Raw genomic sequence first — 14,799 nt, 5'->3', positions numbered from 1 at the left:
AAATTTGGAAAGTGCACCTATGAACTAAGAGGATGATCATCACTGACACCAAAATCAGTGACCTTACAATCACAAGAGAGATTAGCATGTGAGCCCTGTCCCACTGCACCCCAGAGACTCAGGCATTCACCCACAGTACATGACACAGTGGCCAAGAAAGCAGAATGCTGGTGTGTGACTGGATTGAGATTCTGAAGAAAGAAAATGAGTATGTCATCCAGAACACAAAATGATATTAATAAAATGAATAATGTCACCCTTGTAAGTTATTACCAGAGAGATAAATGGTTCTGCTTTAAATGCTCGTGCAAGAAAACAATTGCAGCCCCTTACCATGGTGCCAATGCTTCTGGGTAGGCTACACATTGGTGATGACATATTGTGATGGAATGATTGCTTTAAATGTTCCCCAAAAGCTCCTGCATCTGAAAAAACATTCAGAGTAAACCAAACATGGACACCACCAAGATTTAGTTTGTACTTCCTGGAACAATGTGTTGAGCAATGCCTGGGTCTGCTTTAGCATGTGTGGGACAGTGACAGAGGACTGCTCCGGAATTCAGGGAGCAGAAGAGACTTGTGAGAGGTGATCCTGGACAGTCTGTGGATGGTATCCCAGATCTGTCTCCTGGATGTGTGGTAGGAGTTCTCTGAAATATCTTCAAAGCTGCTGTCTTAGCCTCCTCTAACTCTACTAAAGGCCTTAGCAGTGGTCACAACCCCTCCCTCAGTTGTTCTAAACAGGGATTTGAACCCCTTTTCATTTTTTCATTTCTGTTTTTTTTTTTTTTTTAGTTTTGTTTTTGAGACAGGCTCTCATGTATCCCAGGCTAACCTCAAACTTGCTATGTAGTCAAGGATGGCCTTGAACTTCTGGTCTTCCTGCCTCTACCTCCACAATATTGGGATTACAGGTGTGCACCGCCATGCCCATGTACTCAGTTCTGGGGACTGAACCCAAGACTTTGTGCATGCTAGGCAAGCACTCTATCACCTGAGGCACATCCTGGCCCTCCTTTTATACTCCTGTGATCAGGCTTCACTTTTTGAAAAAAAACAAAAAACCAAAAAAAAACAAAAAACTTTCTGCTCCACATTTGCTTTAAGTCCCACCTTTAAGTTGTTTTCCCCAATGCCTCATAACTGTATACAGCATACAGTGTTGTGACGCTCTTAAATGTCCAGGTATTCCGGTATCCCAGCTCATCACTCTTAAAGCTTTCCACCCACAAAGTGCCAGAAAGTGACCCAGTTCTGCCAGGTTCTTTGCAATCCTGAAACAAAAAATGCCCTTTCCAATTCCTTGACCCTCACTTCCATCCTAGACCTCTGAATGGTCTTTCTGTCTACATTTCCAAAATCATGTTCACAACATTGTTAGCACACATTCCCAGCTTTTCTCCTCTTCTTTGGCGTCCTCATCAGAATCTCCTTCAATTCAACATTCACACAGTTTAGGCTTTTCCAGACTGTCCCTCCAAATTCTCCCCGCTCTCTCTATAACCCAGACGCAAAGCCACCTCCACATTACCAGGGGGCAGTTACAGCAACAACTCCACTTCTCTGTCCCAAATTTCTGTCTTCCTCTAGCTCAAAATTGTTATCACAGAACATAACCGACTAGATCATTTATGGAAAGAAAGAAAAAAAAAAGGAAAGAAGGAAGAGAAAATAAAAGATAGGAAAAGAAGAAAATTGTCCTGGAAGTTGGTTCAGTCAGTAAAATGCTTACCACACAAGCATGAGGACCTTGGTTTGATTCCCGGAACCCACATTTTTAAAGTATGGCATGATGGTGTGTTCCTGGAATCTCAGCAGTGAGGAAGTATTGTCAGATGGGTCCCCGGGGCTCACTGGCCAGCCAATCTACCTGAGTCAGCAAGTTCCAAGTTCAGTGAAAGACCCTGTCTCAAAAACATAAGAAATTGAGGAAGGCACCTGACACTGACCTATGGCTGCCACACATGCATACACACATGTGTTCCCATATGTACATGTATGTACATGCTCACATGCATATAATACACATGCTATATATACACATGCATGCACATACACACATGCGTGCACAAGCTCACAAAATATATTTCTCATGTTGATAGAGACTGAGAAGTGCAAGTAGCTTTATCCAGCTCACAAAGCTCCCACACTGATCTGCACATGGAGGAGGGAGGAAGGGCAGTAAAGTACAAGAGAAGGGGGGGTGACCTCACTGTCCACATGGATTGCTACAATAGCCAACCCACCCCCTCATAGTAATGCTAAGCCATTCATGAAGACCCCATTTCTCAACCTTGTGGTAGTGAACAATAAGTTTCTGACCCATTGCTATTGTGGGATACATTGGATCTCTAGTACCCATAATCCTTAATTTCCACATGATATTAATTGCTTAATATTACCCAGATGTTTTTTGCATTGTGGGGTGTACAGTAACCGTGGGTCAAGCCGAGGCACTAAATTACATAGTGGCCTTTATATTCTTTACCACCATATATTCACAAGACAAAACAAAATGTAAACGCCAACTTGACTCACCAACATTCCTGATGTAGTGAGGAAAAATTCCTAATTTGATTACACAGGTGCCCTGGGGTGTCTATCACGTCACCATCCCATGTGACAATCTGGGATGCTTTGCTAGCTACAGCACATCTATATCTTTATGAAAATCATCTGCACAGCTGCTGGTGCTTGTGGATGCAAACCTGACTTGCCACTGTTTCCATGAAACATAGTTAAAGCATCGTTTTAACTTGAAAGAACGGCTGACAAACCATGATTTCTCAGATGTTATTTTTTTCAAAAACAAAGTGAGCATGTCATTTTAAAGAAAACAGCTGAAAATCCTAGTTGTCAACACTCAAATTTGAACTTTCAAGTCAACTTTGAATTTTGAAAGCTTCCTTATACTGCATCAAGCTTGACAGATTCTCAATAATTAGAAGACTTTTGGATGAGTTTACTGATATTAATGAGTTCAGTTTTTGTTTTGTAAAATAAAATGCACCACTATGTTAAATATCCATGTAACTGTATGTGTTCAGATTCACCAATGCAGGACATCACAAATAAAAGACTGAGACCCATACATAAAAGATGCATTCAGAGTATGCAATCTACCAGTGGGTTTTAAGGTGACAAAGTGAGAAAGATTCATCATCATAGACCCATAATTATCAAACACCATTCATTACATCATGGAACTTCGGATAAGACAGGCTGGGGGTTCTACTTGGAGGCAGCATAGAGACAGGAAGTGGAATGGTGGCCAAGGGCTGCAGTGGTGACAGTGGGGTGTTTAATGGAGAAGATACTAGTTTTACAAGGTGAAAAGGTGTTCAGAAATGGGTGGTTTTGATCATTCCCAGCACCATGCATAGTCTCTGTGTCTACTGTGCACTTAAAACTTCTTAAGGTGGTGAGTTTATCTTGGGCTTATTTTCACACACACACACACACACACACACACACACACACACACACACACACACACACACTCACAATTCCAAAAAGAGAATACGTCTTGCCAAGTTTGGGGTATAGTATAAAAAGAGAACTCCCACTGCTATCTGAAAAAAGCTCTCACACTATGCCCCCGCAGCTACAACCTAGAAAGACATCTGGTTTTCTTCATTGGATTCACTCCAGACATCAGACTGTAGTAGATGGATGCAGAAGCACAAATTCAGGACTGGGGAGATGCCTCAGTCAATAAAGTGCCTGTTGCACAAGCTAGAGAACCCGAGTTCAGATCCCCAGACCCCACATAGAAAACTAAATCTCTGGGTGTGGTGCCATGCATCTGTGTGTGATGACACAAAAAAAAAAACATTTTAGTTTAAAAAACAACTATATTTTTAAAGACAAAGATTGTAAGAAGCCTGGCTTTGTTTTGCGTCCTCACATAGTCTTAAATATCTGGTGTTGCAGGGTGGAGCTCAGCCAGCTTAGCCAAACCAATGAAGGTCAAGATTCAGTGAGAGACCCCATCTCAAAAGACAAGGTGGAGAGCGATAGAGAAGACACAACATCAACCTCTGCCTCAACATACATCTCCACACATGTATGCACACAGATCCATCAACATGTACATACACTGCACACACAAAAACCTAGAAAGCAACATAAACAAAGAAAGCAAAAATAAACCTATATGAGAATCTTGTTATTTTCTATTAACCCAGACATTTAAAAACTATATGAGAACACAAAACAATGCCAGGGTTCTTACAATCTTTGTCTTAAAAAACATAGTTTGTTTTTTTTTAATCAAAATTTTTTGTGTCATCACCAATAGGCTTATTTTTACTTATTAGAAGTAGTAAGAAGTGTACGCTTTGAATAAACTAAGAAATTTGTATTTTAATTGCTCTTTCTGGTTCAGTAAAATGGACAGATACAGACCTTATTGAACAAAAGTTCGAAGGAGGTGGCTCAGTAAAAGAGCAGCTCAGTGGAAAGAGCTGCTGTAGAAGCATTGAAGACCCAAGTTCAAATCCCCAGGACCCACATAGAAAGGCACATGTTAATAATCCCAGCATTGATGGGGGCAAAGATAGGAGGATTTCTGGGGCTTGCTGGTTCCCAGCCTAGCTCCAGGTTCAGTGAGAGACCCAGGGCAGAAGGTGACAAAGAAGTACACTCAGTGTCTTCCTCTGAATTCCACATCAATGTACCTATAGACATACATACACACAAGTGTGTGTTTGTGTGTGTGTGTGTGTGTGTGTGTGTGTGTGTGAGAGAGAGAGAGAGAGACAGAGAGAGAGAGAGAGAGAGAGAGAGACAGAGAGAGGGAGAGAGAGAGAGAGAGGGAGAGAGAGAGAGAGAAATCCTAACCAAAAACCTAAAAAATTACTGGCTTAACATTTTCTGTCTCTGCCACTTACAGGTGAGTGTGGTCCTAGACAAGAGAATTTAACCTTTGCCTTAGTTTCTTCATGTTGGAAACAGGGTCACAAGGAGATAACATGTCAGTCACATGTACCTGGTCCATGGTAAGTGATCAATGATGTCAGCTCTTGCTGGGCAGTGGAGGTGCACACCTTTAATCCCAACACTTGGGAGGCAGAGACATTTAGATCTCTGTGAATTCAAGGCCAGCCTGGTGGTCTACAGAGTGAGTTCCAGGACAGGCTCCAAAGCTACAGAGAAACCCTATATCAGAAAAAAAAAAAGATGTCAGTTCTTGTTACTTACCTTTACTTATTTATAGGGCACCTTATTGCTGGCAGTGTCCCATGTGCTGGGGAGGCCATTACAAATAAAGCAACACTCCCCAGCTCACAATTTCTCATTTTGCCAGAAGGAGCCAACTCTACCACACAAGAGGCAGTGTATGGTTATGTGTGACAGTGGAAGGCCTATGTGGGTGGCAGGCTGGGATGTACTAAAGGCAGTATCTTAGAGCAAGTGGCTGAGTATGTCTACAGAAGGCAGCAGCAGGTGCTTGAACAGCAGAAGAGGCAGGTATCAAGAAGGAGGTCACACGGGATGGCCTGGGCAGCCCACGTGGCTTGGCCAGAGCAAAGAGACTGGTTTGTGCCTAATGAGATGAGAGGCACAGAAATGCTGAGAAAGTGTGCTGGGATTTGCATCTAAATTCTATCAGACTACAGCAGGATGTGCATCCCCAAGCTCTGAGTGCAAACTTTTCCCATCACAGGGGCTCTGTGTGTGGCATCTTCTCAGGGACCTCTAAGCAGAATATACCATCTCACTGCTGCTCTGGGAGTCCTGGAGGCAAGTGTCTCTGAAGCCTGTCTTCATATCTGGGACCTGAATGTATAAGCCCTACCTATCTCTCCTTCCCTCCCACTTCTTTAAACTCTCTCCAGCCTCCCTTCTCAAACACAGCCTGGATATGCTGACCCACAGGGACGATGTTCCTAGGCTCACTTGCCTCTAGCTTCCACTGTGTCCACCCAAAGGGAATCCCAGATAGGTTACAGGAGGGAGAGAGTTGAGATTATTATTCTTTGACTCTTTCTTGCTGTCCTTAGTTGAGGTCCTACAGGTGGCTCTTCCACTCATCCCAGCCTCCCAGCATCCACGTTCCACCCTCCACAACCTGACATCACCCTTGTCACTGTGAGCAGCATTAGAGACAGTTGGCAGGAGTCCTGCATTCTGTCTCTTCCCAGCCCATAGCTTACAATTGGTCCTATTCTGAAACACACAATAACCCATCTGGAATGTGTTCTTTGTTTTCCCCATGATTCTAACTGAGGACTCCCTTAGACTTGGAGTTCCTCAGGGAGGACAGCATGTCCCCTGTCCTGCTTCTCTCTGCCATTCTCCAGAGCCCAGGAGAACTCCTGGCACCTAGTAGTCACTTGTTAACTATTACATGAATGAAGAATGGATTTCATTGGGATTCTCTCACATGCTAAATGAAAGGCTTCAGAACTCTTTAGAATGGGAATTAATTGCCTCCCCTAGTCATTATTTCAGTCCACAGCTTATCATCAAATCTCCACTCACCCAGAATTAACAAATGAAATGCAAACATACAGCAAGGGATCAATGAGGGGTTGTCACTAACCCCAAATCCTTACAATTGGAGTTTCAGGGTAGACTCTGTATTCTTTTCTTCCAGATTCCTCATTTCTGTTTTACACTTGCTCATATAATATTTTAATCTAGCAATTGATGAATACATAATTACCTATAGTACAGTTCACCCATTGGAAATGTGTGCTCTGATGCTTTCTAGACTACATGCATAGAGTAGTTCCAAGATTCCCTCTTGGTTTTGAATGTTTTCACAACTCTAGAAGACACCACATACCCATTGGCAGTCACTCCCATTTCCCTCCATCCCTCCGTCCATCCACGGATTTTCAAGGCATTGTGAAAAACACTGCTCTAGGCCTGTGTCCAAGTTTCATGTGAACTTCCATCTTCCTTTCTCTTGAGGAGACGTTCTGGGTCATGTGGTAGCCATCACACCCTTTGGGAACCTCCAAGTCATTTTCCATTTTTCAGTTTATTGCCCCACCTGCAATCTATGAGTACTGTAATTCCTTCATAGCCTTTCAGCATGTATGTTTGCCTCTATTTTCTATGACACTGTTACATTTGCTCTTAAACATTACAAAGAGAGGGGGTTTCATTGGAAATGGTGTTAGTCAGCTGTCCAAACCCACCCCACATATATAGGCACACATTGAGGGTTTGTTTTAGAACTGCCTCCCCAGCACCTGATCATTCCTAGAGTCCACTCTGTCACCAAGGACCAAGCAGTACCATAGAATCCAGACAAATTACACAAAGGACTCTCAAGTGCTCTGGAGTTGCTCTGCCCAATATGGAGGACCTTATGCCATACTACATACACCCTTCCTCCATCATAGTAGAACATTTCAATTGCTGAGAGTTGCATGTGGCTGATGTTTTCCATATTGGATCATGAGGGTATGACACATATTCAGCTATTAGAATGTTCTACTAGGCAGAATCACAGGAGACAGACACCAGGCACCACACGTCACAAGGCTATGAGAATGGCGTTGTCTCTAGGACCCCTCCCACTTAAGTTACCTGACCCACACGCCACTCTCCACCATGGCCAATTTTGCTGGCCACCCAGTAAAGCTCAGCATTCTTGGGGATGACAGATAAAGGGGAGATGGGTGAGTTTTGTATGGAAATGTAAGAAGTTAGCCCAAGATGTTTTCTAATCAGTATGACATTTAAGTATTCTCTTCATTCCTTAAGCCAAGCCTTGCTATCTGGGATGCAGAATATTAAATATATCCAGCAATCTTTTGCTGAAGGTTCTTCTGTGCATTCAGGGCTCCAACATTTGTACATTTCTAAAAAAGATCTGCTGCATAAAGTGCTATTAATAATTAGCAGTCAATTAACATTTTCCACTTCCAGCATGTTAGAAATGTTAACTGAACCATTTATGAGAGAAAAGTGTGTCCTTGTAGCAGCAATGCGTGTTACATATAAAAGTGGAGTCAGCCTTGGGTTCTAGCACTGGAAGTCATGCAGCATACCAAATTTGGAATTTTACACACCATTGATTATTATTATTCAGAGTTCATTCATTTACACCTTGAAATGAAAGCAAGAGCTCTTAGGATCTGTGCAGAAGATATCAGCGGCCATTAGACCTGTCTCGGGACTTCAGTTTCATCATTTGTCACCAACTCAAGGACTACCAAGGACCAAAGCTACAGGTGACCATTTTAATCCAGTGTCATGAAATCTAAGAAGAAAAAAAAACACAAAACCAGGATAAAGAAACTTAAAAAGTCAAATTCTGCTTTCTTTAAGTTAATGCATAAGTGTGTTATTGCTAGATCTGGCTTTCAAGCGACAGCCAGTCACATCTCTATCACAATAAATCATAGATACAACCAGTGAGTACCAAGTATTTACTAGAAGGAATGAGGGAACTCTTCCCTTTGGATGAGCGCTTCAGGGATCACAGGAGCCAAAGTTTCAATGTTTCCCAGCTGAATAGAGCACGTAATAACCTAGCCCTATCCTCACTGCACTCTTGAGAGACATAGGCAGACTAACTACACCTACTACAAAGGAGATAGACACCAGGAAAATTGATGTGAGGCTCCTTCCTTCCTCAAGATCCTTTTAACCTCCTCCAATTGGTTGGAGGAGGGGTCTCCAGTGCAGCAAAAGAAAATAACAGTGACACTGGTTACAACACAGATTCAAAAGTGACTAAAAAGCCAGGGTAAGCATGTGGGGTGAGCAAGAAACCACTACACTCACTCTGCCCACTTCCAAGGAGGCAAGGCTAGAATTTCATCCTGGCTTTACAGAGAAAGCCACAAACATTGAACAAATCACCCAAGGTCACCAGGATAAGACAAAAATCGAGGTGGTCTGACACCATGAAAAACACTTTTAAAATGTAGTTAGCACCTCCAAAGGATGCCTTGAGATCAAGACCATGTCCTGAGGACTCAAGATAAAGGTATGCCTGGGGCAATATAGGAGGCCACTGGTAGTGGGTCCAAGATCTAACTCTAATGCACAAACTGACTTAGTGGAGCCCATTCTATATGGAGAGATAAGTTGCTCAGCCTAGACACAGAGGTTTGGGGGGTTGCCTTGGTCCTGCCTCAAGGAGATGATAGGACAGACTTAGTAGACTTCTTAGAGGATGCCCTAATATCTCTGAGCAGCAGATGGGCGGTAGGGTGGGGAGGAGCAAGAGGAGAGGAGGGGGAGTAAACAAAACAATGAAAGCCCACACACCTGTACCTCCTTCTGCTCAAGCTGGGAGCCAAGCAGAACGAAGTCACCTCTGCCCTTCCAATGGACTGAAGAGGGCATGGGGTGGCTAGCTGAGGAGATCCCTCCCCCCATCCTTAGTGCAGTCTTCAGGCCAGGCCCAATCTCCATTATGGTTTTATACACTCTCAAACTGTCAACACAAGAAAGATCAACCAGACCCAAGGAGTGGTACTGACTAGGAGTCACTGCATGGTAACCCTGAAGGACCTCTTCTTTCTGAGACAGTGGTTCTCAACCTTCCTAATGCTGTGACCCTGTAATACAGTTCCTCATGTTGTGGTGACCCTCCACCCATAAAATTATTTTAATTGCTACTTCATAACTGCAATTTTGCTACTTTTATGAATCATAACGTAATCATAAGGTAAACGTTTTTGGAGATTGAGGTTTGCCAGAGGGGTCGTGGCCCACAGGTTGAGAATGAATGTTCCGAGGTCTAGGTGGGATTCTCAGCTCCCACCTATGGCATCTACATGTCTGACACATCTGATTTATCTGAAAAGGGCAATGGCTGGAATACTCTGCTTTGAGCTGACTACCAGACCAGACTCAGCTGTGTGTCCACCTGACCTGTGTAGCAAAATGCTGTGAAACTCCATGTCCAGAGACCACACCTCTTCACTCCTTGTGGCTTTGTGCATTCACCAGGTGCTGCTTTAGTTCTTGCTTTGGCTGAAGCTGTGCCATCCGGAATGGCCTTCCTGAGATCTGGGGTCCCAGCCAGTGCAGTGGGTTTCTCTCCATGCCCTCTTGCCCAGTGGCTAATGAGCTCAAGCTCTGCCCCAGGAAGGCACAAAGCTTCCCAGAAACTAGAAGTGATGAACTCCACCTCCCAGCTTCTCATTTAATGGTCATTTGCTAGCATCCATTTGACTAAAGCAAGTCGCAAACCTGGTCTGGGGTCATGGCAGGAAACAGTGCAGCCACAATGGTTCAACACACTGGAGGACAGTTCTACAGTTCCAGATGTTGCTATGGATGTGAGGTCCTAGGTACCACAAACTGGAAAGCATATCCCCTCTTAATGAGATAGCTATTCAGAACACTGACAAACGATGCCTCAAGCTGAGTGATACTGGTTAATAAGATTTTATATTATGATGCCTTTGAAGCAAGGTTATAGAATGATACAATTTAAGATTTCATTCATACTTTTAATTTCCTCATATCTTCTAATTGTATCCCTGTATTTTATTCCCTCAAGTTTTCTTGCAGCTGTTTGGCAAATGTCTCTTTTTAGATCCTAGGACATTTAAAGCATGGCAGAGAACAAGAGCCTAGCCAGAGCTGTGATCTCTACCCCACTGGGAGGGAGAGAAATCTGTGCCCAGATTGTTGTTATACTTGTTATAAAATAGGGGGAAAGGTATTGTGGGAGTAGAGGGACAAAGGAAAACCCAAATGACTCAAGATTGGGCTCTGCCAATATCCCATGGTGCCTTCTGTTTCATTCACAGGATCCCCAGGCAACTTCCATTTGGGCCCAATTTGGCCAGGTACCAGGACCTTCCCATCAGTCCACCATCATTATTGGTGTCCAAGGTCTCCACATCGATGGCAGGGGACTTCTGACTGATTGGTCCTATTGACTAGAAGAGCAATCCCCAAGGTTAGCTGGATACCGGGTTGGTCAATACTGGGACACAGATAAGTACTGTTTCTCCTGGAGTTTTGGCCAACAATATGTTTGCAGCCTGCACTATTTAAGCTGGGAGTCTGCAGTGTCTGCTGCTCCTGTTTGAGCAGGCTGTTTTTCCAGTTTCCATGTGTTTTATCTGTTCTGTGGATGGCAAAGACAAGCATCCAAATATGCTGGCCCCACAGTTAAACCAATGGCTTTTGAGCCCAGTAACTAACATTTACTGCCAACCATGGTCCGTTTCTGCCATGGACTTTTTCCATCAAGTATGGCTAAGTGGGCTCTCACCATCCCAGGGGAATGGTTTGGGGGTTTCACCTGGAGAGTTTGATGACCATGTGGGAAGGAGGTAGAGAAGTACAGCCATTAGTCATTCAAGCATGCTCTCACCTACTCCCCTGCATCTCCTAGAAAGCCTGGCATCCAGTGAGCATCTGTTCTTGTAGGAGGTGTCTGCCAGCTAAGTCTCTGGATGATTTGACTGCCCATATGGGCAAAGACACAAAGAGGACCATGTGGCAGAATTACCTGGCAGCTTCAGGAACATTCTCAGTGGGAAGAATAGGGACCCTTTGTCGAACTTTACTCTGGGGTTAGATACAGAGCTATGGGGTATGTGTGCCTCATCTTTCTGATCTTAACAATTCATCTCTCTAATTAATAGCTATTCAGGATTAAAGCTGAGCTCGTGGCAACTCAGGCCACTTCAAGAGCAAAACCTTTTGATCCTTGCTCTTTGCCTGTCTCCTCCTAACTGAATCTCAGGCAGTAAGACAAATAATAGGAGGTCTTTCTTCCTGGATCCTGTGACCTTCAGTGCCCCAGCAACACAGGACCTGGAAAGTGCTCTGTGACCTCTCTTCTATGCCATACACCCGTCCTTTTAGTCTGACTTGAAAGCAATGTTAATAAAAGACTGACCTCCCAATTTGCATTTGTACTAAATGGCTTCGGGAAACCAAATTCTTCAGTCCCTTCCCTAAGAAACAACTCCCTCTTGCTTATAACCCAAAGGGACAGAAAATATAAACACTGTGCCTAATTACACATTGCACACTTCTCTGTGGATATTGAGCTAATTTTCTTCCTGTTTTCTGTGTGGTTTTCTCCAAATAATTTCTAACCAACTAAGAAAATGTATGCTCTAATTTGATATCCAGGATAGAATATAAGACTAGTGATTGCTTTGCAACCCTTTCCCCAGGGCACCAGTAAGAAGGTTCTATATGCACTGGCAAAAATCTCATGGCAAGACAGCTCCATGGACCTAACACACCCTGAAGAGATGCTATGGATCCCCACGTAAAATTACTGACTTGAGTTTAGACCAGCCCAAGCCAGAGCCAGCTTGCTTAGCAGGTGTCTATATCATGGTTGAATATTCAGTCTTTGTGTATACCCATACATACACACACAGAATGAGAGGGGGAGGGGGAGGGGGAAGGGGAGGGAAGTTGGAGATGGAGAGGGAGAGACTCCTCAGCTAACTGTCTGTAGCTGTAGGAAAAGCATTCTCCAACACTCTGCCCCATTTGCTGGGATGACTTCCAAGGTCTTTGCTAGGACGAGAAGTTCTGATATAAAAACCTATGCTCTTGCCGCTGTCTGGTCACCTCCCTCAGAGATGACGTAGCAGATTGACTTATCTATCACACAATTCATCTCTATACCAAAAAGCATCTTCCATGGGATTTGCCATTTTGAGCACAGGTGTGTGTGTGTGTGTGTGTGTGTGTGTGTGTGTGTGAGAGAGAGAGAGAGAGAGAGAGAGAGAGAGAGAGAGAGAGAGCTGAAATCATTACTCATGGAATCCATGAGCAATAAATGTTAACATATGCCAATTTTTATTCCCAGCTGGCTGTGGGCCATGGGTTGATACTTAATATTTATTGAGTACCCATAATGGACGAGGACCCTCTGACCCTCTTGTGGAGCCGCATACCATAAGGACAGAGAGTACTTTCCCAAGGGAATAAGCCTCCCTCGCTGTGATGCTTACAAGGGAATCTTACAGCTAAATGTAATTCTATTACCATATTTCATCAATTTGAAGGTGCCTTTCAACCTTGCAATCTTAGATTGATGCACCATTATTATATTTTTTTCTGGACCTAAGAAAGAAAGACACTATCATTAATTGTAAAGGGCCATGCACCACGGGATGCATCCCAATTGCAGAGGTGTGTAAGTGTGACAAAATGCATAACAATAAGATAGGCAATTTTTCTCTGGCTTTGCCCTTACCATCGTTGTAGAGATGCCAAACTATGGTCAACTGGCCACTGACTCTTTCTCACTGACAAGTCCAGGTCAGAGAGCACCCCCCACCTCCAGAAAACATTGTTATGTTAGAATCATCCCTGATCCCAAGAAATTCTTTCTCCTTGTTCAGCCACATTGTCTAGTATTTTAATTTGCATTTGCCTGAGCCTTCTTACTCTTAAATGTAAGATAAGCCTCTCCATCCCTATTTGAAATAAAATCTTGTATTTGCTTAGTGCTACCCATCACATTTCCTCCCATATGTCAAACAACCCCTATTCCTTTTTATTGGTACAGGGCTTATATGTCTAAAAAGGGAGTGGGTCTCAAGTGTATAACCTGGCAATTTTCATAAAGGGAACAAACACATCTGGGGAGTCACTACACTGATTAAAAAGGAGAGGCTGAGCCACCTTCATGCCTGTCTGCTTTAGGCTCCCTGCCAAACTAACTACTCCCACTTCTCTCCGAACCCCAAACCTCATTTAACTCCTTTGGAATAGACATAAATGAAGTGTACAGTGTCTCTTGGCATGCTGCAGCCTTCAGGAGTAAGCAGCAGTTCCCAGGTCCTGATCAGACCTGCAGGATTCCCTCTTGAACTTTCCCATTCACGCCTGCTCTGAGTACCGCTGTCTTAGCTGTCCTCACACCTGTCTCCCGGGAGAGGACCACTGCTCTAGCTGGAGGGGTCCAATCACCCGACAACAGAGCCTTATGTGTTCAGTTCCAGTACTGAGCACTCCATAGTTAGTCCCACCTTTTCTAACTCCCTGGAGCAATGAAGGAGAAGATCTGCACCACACAAGTATCAGCACTCAGTGCTGCCTGTCTATGTGTGGTCCATGCTGCTCTTTCTCCATGATAAATGATATTAAGAATGTTTTCATTTGCTTCTTGATCATTGCCTGTCCGCCCCAGTGAAGAACCTGTTTAAGTCTGAACTTTATAAAAACTCACCTGTAGCAGAGTTTAGTAGCTAACACCTATAATCCCAGGACTTAGACAGGAGACTCAACATGAGTTCAAGGCCAGCCTTGGGTGCTTAGTATGTTCCAGGCCAGACTTGGCTATAGTGTAAGAACTAGTCTTATATATATATATATATATATATATATATATATATATATATATATATATATATATTACAAAATAAAAACTGCATGAGTTTTAGAAAATCTTTATACATTATGCATATTGGCTATAAGTCATTTGTGTTGTTTGTGCATGTATGTATTTTATATTTAACTATATTTGATATATTAGTCAATTATATATGTCATAAATTATATAAATAAAATATATAATGAAATAAAATATATAAATGAAACCCAATAACTGGTGGAATAAATTACCTGATGCTTTTTTTTTTTTTTGGTTTTTCAAGACAGGGTTTCTCTGTGTAGCTTTGGAGCCTATTCTGGCACTCGCTCTGGAGACCAGGCTGGCATCAAAATCATAGAGATCTGCCTGGCTCTACCTCCCGAGTACTGGGATTAAAGGCGTGCACCACCAATGCACTGGCCCTGATACTGTTTTTAAAAACTTGGTTGCATTTATTTATTTTATGGCAGAAGAGACATATGCCACAGCTCATGTACAGAAATCAGATAGCAACTGGA

The sequence above is a fragment of the Cricetulus griseus genome, chromosome 3, assembly GCF_003668045.3.
Source record: "Cricetulus griseus strain 17A/GY chromosome 3, alternate assembly CriGri-PICRH-1.0, whole genome shotgun sequence".
In the NCBI taxonomy this organism is placed as follows: domain Eukaryota; kingdom Metazoa; phylum Chordata; class Mammalia; order Rodentia; family Cricetidae; genus Cricetulus; species Cricetulus griseus.
Note: the sequence above shows the minus strand (reverse complement) of the source record.